Source organism: Chenopodium quinoa, unplaced genomic scaffold (assembly GCF_001683475.1).
Source record: "Chenopodium quinoa cultivar QQ74 unplaced genomic scaffold, ASM168347v1, whole genome shotgun sequence".
Classification (NCBI taxonomy): domain Eukaryota; kingdom Viridiplantae; phylum Streptophyta; class Magnoliopsida; order Caryophyllales; family Amaranthaceae; genus Chenopodium; species Chenopodium quinoa.
The window spans coordinates 158,189-165,573 of NW_018742402.1; positions in this window are offsets into that span (position 1 = coordinate 158,189).

Genomic DNA, 7,385 nt, shown 5'->3' on the forward strand with positions numbered 1-7,385 from the left:
GAAGAATACGTGCAACAAGGATAGTGCACGCAAATAAGGAGAGAGATGCCAAGAAAAGAAAGAGGAAGTATCAAAAGAAAATTCAACAAAATATGAAGAAAAAGAAAAAGAAGAACAAGAAGAAAAAGAAGGCAAACTCTCCTCAAAATATTTTTGGGTGGCAACATCACCCTTTTCCTCAATTGGGGAAAAATGAGCTTCATACAAATCATCATAGACAAAAGGGTCCCCAATAGGCTCATTGACAAAAGAAGGGAGGGAAATTAGAGTGTAAGGGATATGGTTGAATCTTCTTGAAAAAGGGGTATGAGAAAAGAGAAAAGGGGTTATGGTCTCACAAATGAACTTTTTCTCACCACCATGCCTCAAATCACCAATAAGAGCATGGAAATCAAACATAGAGTCCTTAGAAGAAAAGCACTCATGATATTCATCTCCCTCAAACATCCAACCTCCAAGAGGAACAACATAATCCCCTCCATCACAACTATGAACAACAACTCCCTTAACAACTTTAAAGCCCAAGGTATCAAAACCATGCATGAATGGATGAAAATTCATTTCAAACTCATCTCTCTCCCATGAATCATCCTCAATAAACTCATTTAAAAGGCTATGGGTTTTCTTTTGACTCTCAAAGAATGCATTGGACATAACCTCAAACGAGTCTAGATACTCATGGATAGAAGAATCAAAATCATGCACAAGAGACTCATCAAGATGGGAAGGAGGGTTAGGATAATCAAATTCAACACTCTCTTGGTTTTCAACTCCTTCGCCATCACTCAAATGCTCACCAAAAAGGTCCTCACCCTCTCTTGGTTGTTCAAAATCATCATCATCATCCTCAACACACACATTGGATAGGGATTTTTCACATACAAGCATCAAGGATGACAATTCATTTTCCAACTCTTCTTTTCTTTTCAATTCTTTATTAAAAAGATCCTCACCCTCTCTAATCATCTCTAATTGGCTCCTTAAAGTTTCCATCATTTGTCTCTCTAAAGGCCTAAGATTAGGATTCATCTCTAACTCCCTCAAAGATACATTAATTTGGCTATAGGGGACTAGAGACTCATCACAAGAGTTTGGAGAATGAAAAGACAAAGAGGGTTGATCAATAGTATAAGAAGAGTCACAATCAAGGGTAGGACCCAGCACATTAAAATCATGAGCATTTTCGCTAAATAGGGGAGAGGGGGAACAATTAAGCATATGAGATTCGTTATTAAGGGAATGAACTACATCACAAGAAGACATGGCAAATAATGAAGAAAATTGAAACACGCCATTAGCATCCACTTGAGCATGCACTTCATCATCATGAACAAGAAGAGAAATAAAGTTGAAATCATGTGTTCTAGGTTCACTTAAGGGCTCATGTGACAAATCTTGGGAATTAATGCTAATATTAGAAGAATCAAGACATTGCACATCAATATTAGAATCATGAATACCCCTAATATAAACATCCCTAGCAAACCAAACATAAAAATCCCAAGCATCATCAATTAACAATGCTCTAAATTCACCATTATGCATGCATTCAACTTCATCCCTAGTTTGCTCATTGAAACCAAAATAACAAATCTTACAAGCCTCCTAAACACTACCACAATTATAGTCCAAAAATCCCTCAAGTCTATTTAAATATTCACAAAAAGGCTCATAGTCAAATTGAGGAAACGAGAAATATGCCATTTTTATACAAAACAAACAAAAAACAAATAAAAGAAAAGTATATACAAAGACCTAGACTCAAGCAATCAAAAACACTCAAACATAGACATCGTTCCCCGACAACGGCGCCATTTTGACGAGGGGAAAACTAGGTCGTTATCTAATCTTCCCACGGTCAAACTAAATTTATAAACACTTAACAAACCCTAATACGAGTATAGAGGCAAGTCAAGGGTCAAACCCAAAGGAACGGTAATGTTCAAGCACTTTCAATTATGCGCCTAAGCTAGGTCGAAGACAAAGGTAAGAGAGAATACTAACAACTAACAAAACAAGTAACCAAGGAAATAAAACACTTGGAACGGGGATCAACAAGTAATCATGTCAATTGCAACAACTTGGGAAGAGCATGCCAATCAAAGGTTGTGAGGACTAATGATAAGAGCAATCAATAGGAATCAAAGAGCTATCTCCTAATTGTTAAGCTAGGGTTCACTATGAATAACAAACTAAGAGAATCACAATAAAAACCAATCGATAATTGCAATTCGTAAATCAATTGTTCATGTCATTAGCAATTACAATGCTATCTAGCATAATTCTCAAGGCCTAATTGAATTACACACATACAAACCTTCACTAATCACTTTAATCTCAACAATCAATCAACACAATTCCCAAATTAATCACAATTAATCAATCATACAAGTTTCACCCAATTCCTAGCCAAACAACTATTCAAGAATCATCATCTATCAACTAACAACTATGAAAATCAAGAATCAACAAAATATCAAGAACAACTACACTAATCAAGCATCAAACATCAAAATTAAACCAAACAAACATGTAATTAAACAAATTAATAAGGTGAGATAGAGTTTATAATGCTCATTGATAATAGAGAAGATCTTGAACACAATTGTGACCCTTGTATCTTCAATCTCTCAATCACTATTGAAATCCTCCACTTTCTCACTCCAAAACTACTCCTAATCTAGCCTAATCTAGAGAGAGAAGCTCTCAACCTAAGAGAGAAACTATTCTCAAAACTAAGAATTACATGAATGAATGATAATAAAAACCCCCAAAAACAATCTATAAACAAAAGGAGAAAAGAAGCTTAAAATCGTAATAGACCTAGAAGCCCGCGCCCTCAGAAAAATCGGCCGCGCCTGCGGAGGGGAACGGACACCCCGGAACCCGCGCCCGCGGGGCCAAGGCCCACACCCGCGGCCAGCCCTCGAAGACTTACTGCCCAAAATCGGTGGAAATAGGTTGCGGCAAATTTGCAAGGCCAACTTTGGAAGGCGGTAACTAACGATCTAGGAATAGTATGAAGGCGTGTGACCTGTCATTAAAAAGCTCTTCAAGTGTAGTTTCCAAACCAACTTGAACTATTTCAATCCGATCTGTAGAACGCGAGATACGGCCGAAACAATGCACAAAGGTCCTTTTTGATACTTTGTAAGCCTTCATTTTCATTTGTTTCTTGGATTGGCTTGACTTGCGTGCTTGGCTTCCCTAAAATGGCTCCATTAAATTCCTTGAATGCACTTGAGCTCCCTCCTTGATTATTAAATCCCGGGAAGCTCGACACACTTACAAAACAAGTCAAACAAACGGAGAAGCGAGGGAAATAGCCGAGAAATGAATAAAATAATAAGAAAACCATTAAAAGCACACATTTCTCTAAACTAACACACAAACACGCAAATGAAGAATTATTCCCTAAATACATGACATAAACGACTAAAAACGAGCATAGAAATATAAAGAAAACATAGCCTAAAGGTGCAATAAATGGCACGGATCAACCGCCTCCAATTTCCGCTGTGATAGTCTTCGAAAAGATCACTGCTTGTTGATCCTTAATGATGCTATGCTAGTACGTCGGCGCTTTGCTGCTTGTGAACCAGTATGTCGGTGCTTTTGCTGTGATGACAATCCTCTTTTCTTTGGGAATAGTTGCCAACACAACTCTTGTAAGATGTATGAAAATTCTATTTAGGGAAAGTTTTTATGCTTCGTAGCAATCCATCCTTGGAAATGTTGCCACGATGAAGCGACAATCCGTATCTCGGAAAATTTTCCAAAATCCAATTTTGGGAAAAGTTGTCAATGCTTCGTAACAATCTTTCATACTTTGCTACGAAAATCCACATCTTGGAATATAACTCTTGAAATCAATCCACCTTGGAAATTTGCCAATGCTATGCGACAATACTTTTAGGAAAATATTTCCACAATTGACAATCCGCATCTTGGAACATTTGCAAAAAAGAGTCGACCGACAATCCACTTCGGGAAAATTTGCCACTTACTAAAATGAATGACAATCCACGTTGAGGAACCTTTCCCGAAATTTATGATGAATACAGTCCTACAACAATCCTTTGGGAAATTTTTCCATAGGGAACTGGGTGTATGACAATCCAATATCGGAAAACTTGCAAGCGATGACAATCTGAACTTGGAAATAGTTGCAAAACAGAGAAGGAGCACGACAATCCACGCTTGGAAACTTTTCTAGAGATGACAATCCAATCTTGGAAAAATTGTCGTTGAAGATGATGCACGACAATCCATATTTGGAAATATTGTTAGTTGGGGAAGACAATCCAATTTTTGGAAAAATTGTCGTTTAAGAAGAATGCGCGACAATCCATATTTGGAAATATTTTCGTTTAAGAAGAATGCGCGACAATCCGTATTTGGAAATATTGTCATTTAAGTGCTTGTTTTTAAACCGATACGTTGGTGCTTGTAATCAGCCAGTGTTTTAGGCGCTTAAGCTAAGTGAGACGATTTTTTGTAAGGTCAATCACGTACTATGATTGTAATCGAGCCGACTACTAATAATGTCACTTTGCTTATAGGGGCTAACTGGCGTACCAAGGAACCCAAAATTGTTGTATGAGGTCGAAATAACCATTCTGTGAGGCTTCGAGCTCTGTCGCTGCTGAAATATCTGTAGCGTCAAGAATTGGCTCTATCGCCAGACGCTGGGATCTAGAGTCAGGCGCTGAACTTTGTTGCCAGATGCCAGATGTTGTTGCTAGACGACAGCCTTGTCGTCTAGTGCTGCAGTCAAGTCTTCCCTATTCTGCTCTACTCTTGCTGCGGTTGTTGCTTGGTTTTGCTCCGAACTTTGAGATTGGTCATTTCCTTTCAACCAAATCCGCTCAAATCTTTTGAAAATTAAAGCTCTTCATCGGTAATTTATTGATCCATGTTACTCCTCTTATCTTGGAGGAATCTCTTGTGTCATATTCGTGTTTTTTTTTTTTTTGAAAAAAATCCGGGAATGTCCTTCCATGCTAGGATGCACCTGCATTTATATGTTTAACTATAGGACTTTGCTTATCTTTATTTAGGGTTGACCTAAGACTTAGTGTTGACTCAATGTGATAACACGACATGAATCAATGTGTACATGACTCGTGTGTGCATTGTAATGTGATCGTGCGACTCGAAAAAGAAAGACCCGAAAAAGAAAGAAGCGAAGTTTTTGAAGGTGCATGTTGAATGAGCTTATTCAAATGTTTTGCAAGTATTAATTCATCCTAGGCTATCTCAATTGTTGACTCCATGATGAAAGTATTTTGGTAACTTAGGCACGGAGGCTAAGCGCTTCGTACTTTGTGATGCAATGATGAGTGATGAGCGATTAGAAAAGGCATGTTTCAGCGTTGTGTTAAGATTTCATGACAAAGGGGTCCTAAAGGGAAGTATATTTGGTCATGTATCTGTGATGTGTGTGATAGTGACACTAAAGTTAAGCCGCAAAGGCTAAGTGTGTGGAAAAATAGATATTGAAAAGAGTCAAATGGTGGTGACTCTTAGGCTAGGTAAGCTAATGATATAAGGATCAAGCCCCCAAGTCTAGCTCTAAGAAGATAGGGATGAGCATTGGAGATCCCTTGATATGATCATGGTGTGTGGATGTGAATGTGAATGCATTTTTATTACGGCCGCACCTCGATGTGAGGTTGCCTACGTATCCGTTAGGAATTAGGCCGAACGTAGCTCTAGCCGAACCTCGCACAAGTATGTGTATACCTCAAAAAAGGTCTTTTTAAGGCTTGTAACGTGGTTAGGCTAATGGTTATACAAGAAGGGGATAAAGGCTCAAGACCCTCGATAAGCCCCCTAGGTGTGCAACCTTGCTTTTGAATCTTTATATTTTTATGCTTGAGGCTTTTAACTCTTTTTTAGCCCTCTTTTCTCTTTTGATTTAGCATCTATTTTATTTTTATAAGTGTGGGCAATCCCGATCATGCGGTCTATCACTCACTTGGCAATCATGTTTCTCAGGCACAGTACCGAGCACTCGATAAGAGACGCAATCTGAGACGTGTTCATATCAAAGACATGTTCATGTCAAAGACATTGGAACACTTTCCCTTTTGTACACTTTTTTTTATTTTTTTCTATTTTAATATTTTGAAGTAACTCAAGCTTTTTAAATTGCATAAGTTGTACACCATCCCATCCCATCCAAAGGTTAGGTAGATGTAGGTTGAAAACTGAAAGGTCTATCGTTAGACGAGGTTCAAAGTGGTTAATGAAGAAAATATTGTAAATTAGAAAGGTGAAAGGCAATATGATGTGGCTACAAGGGGTGCCTCAAATCATAGGTATACCTTTGTGATGGGTGTCATAAATGGCACCCATTTGATGAGCATTTAGGTCGTTTTTATCCTCTTTTCATAGCTTTCTTGCTCAATAAATGTTTAGTTTTATGCTTTCTCACTCTATTTTACCTTTCTTCTCGTATTTAATGGCTTTTGTGCATTTCCATGGTTTTTATAGTATTTTCTCCTTTATTTGTTCTATTTTCATTATTTAAGTTGCTTTTCCTTTATATTAGATTTCATAGATTTAATTTTATTTTATTTTAGTTTAGTTTATTTCATTTTCATTTTCATTTCATTTTCTTTCTTTTATTTTCTTTTCATTTTATTATATTTTCTTTCTTTTATTATTTTCATTTTCATTTTATTTCTTATAACTTTATTTGTTGGTTTTAGTTTTATTTTACTAGATTTTCTTTCTTGGTTTTAATTGTGATTTGTAGGTGGTTGTTCCAAGTTCAAGTCCTTGCGCTCTCAAGTTGCGATCGCAAATTGGGTACTCTTGAACCCAATAAAAAGGTGTTTTGCTACTGCACACTTTGGTGTTCATCAAGAGCATGTTGCGAGGGTGATGCTCGTGCCCACCAACAACCTCACCACTCACCTATTTCCTTGCTTCCCCTGTTCCCTGCCTCCAACTCCAAGCAGCTGCCCCACATTTCCCTTGCTCCAACAACAACCGCAATTGACACCATCCAGCCTCCATCACACACCAACCATCACTCACGCACCAGCTCCCCAGTTCTCGTAATAACCACCAAACCAGCCCCTGCAACAACCAATTGCGCAACCCCTGCTCCACCTTTGCACTCCAATTCCGCTACAAATTCAAACACCAACAACAGCAATAATTCCGCAGCAAACCCACAACCAAAAGCGCAGCCCACTCATCTCCTTCCCCGCATTCACCACCATAATTGGCAGCGACTTCCGGAAGCAGCACCAAGTAGCAGCCACCGCAAACGCACTCAATTCAGACCTCACTCAACACGGCCGCGCTCGCAACCTTTGTGGTTGCGCTTGCTTCCTTCGCGGCTGCGCTTGCTTCCTTCGCGGCTGCGCTTG